General features: G+C 51.9%; 2 non-coding genes across 2 annotated transcripts; both read left to right on the top strand.

The window, feature by feature from the left end:
* Window positions 1–131: 131 nt before the first annotated feature.
* LOC123179012 (5S ribosomal RNA) lies at window positions 132–250 on the top strand. Its single transcript, XR_006490034.1, has one exon. It is a non-coding gene; the product is annotated as a 5S ribosomal RNA (ribosomal RNA).
* Window positions 251–547: 297 nt separating this feature from the next.
* Window positions 548–666, top strand: LOC123179013 (5S ribosomal RNA). Its single transcript, XR_006490035.1, has one exon. It is a non-coding gene; the product is annotated as a 5S ribosomal RNA (ribosomal RNA).
* Window positions 667–1,009: the final 343 nt, after the last annotated feature.

Raw genomic sequence — 1,009 nt, 5'->3', positions numbered from 1 at the left:
AGAGGGAGGGGTGGAAACCGTGTTAAACTCGTCTCCGTAGTTGAGAGGGAGCGGCCAAAGCAATGTACAATCGTCTTTGTAGTGGAGCTGGGAGGGCCAAGGATAAGGGACGAAGACCGGGGTAACATGTCGGATGCGATCATACCAGCACTAAAGCACCGGATCCCATCAGAACTCCGAAGTTAAGCGTGCTTGGGCGAGAATAGTACTAGGATGGGTGACCTCCTGGGAAGTCCTCGTGTTGCATTCCCTTTTTAATTTTTTTCGCGCCGCTTGCAAAACAAAACGCACGTGTAAGTAATATATTTACCGTGTTTTATTATTTTGCACGAGTGCGGTAAGCAATAGCTGGGTGCTCACGATTCACGGGTCCAGCGTCGGCGTTGTGGCGCGGCAAGCGTGCACTGGTGCAGTTGAGAGGGAGGGGTGGAAACCGTGTTAAACTTGTCTCCGTAGTTGAGAGGGAGCGGCCAAAGCAATGTACAATCGTCTTTGTAGTGGAGCTGGGAGGGGCAAGGATAAGGGACGAAGACCGGGGGAACATGTCGGATGCGATCATACCAGCACTAAAGCACCAGATCCCATCAGAACTCCGAAGCTAAGCGTGCTTGGGCGAGAGTAGTACTAGGATGGGTGACCTCCTGGGTAGTCCTCGTGTTGCATTCCCTTTTTAATTTTTTTCGCGCCGCTTGCAAAACAAAACGCACGTGTAAGTAATATATTTACCGTGTTTTATTATTTTGCACGAGTGCGGTAAGTCATAGCTGGGTGCTCACGATTCACGGGTCCAGCGTCGGCGTTGTGGCGCGGCAAGCGTGCACTGGTGCGGTTAAGAGGGAGGGGTGGAAACCGTGTTAAACTCGTCTCCGTAGTTGAGAGGGAGCGGCCAAAGCAATGTACAATCGTCTTTGTAGTGGAGCTGGGAGGGCCAAGGATAAGGGACGAAGACCGGGGTAACATGTCGGATGCGATCATACCAGCACTAAAGCACCGGATCCCATCAGAACTC

The sequence above is a fragment of the Triticum aestivum genome, unplaced genomic scaffold, assembly GCF_018294505.1.
Source record: "Triticum aestivum cultivar Chinese Spring unplaced genomic scaffold, IWGSC CS RefSeq v2.1 scaffold82836, whole genome shotgun sequence".
In the NCBI taxonomy this organism is placed as follows: domain Eukaryota; kingdom Viridiplantae; phylum Streptophyta; class Magnoliopsida; order Poales; family Poaceae; genus Triticum; species Triticum aestivum.
Note: the sequence above shows the minus strand (reverse complement) of the source record. Positions and strands in the feature narration are given on the sequence as shown.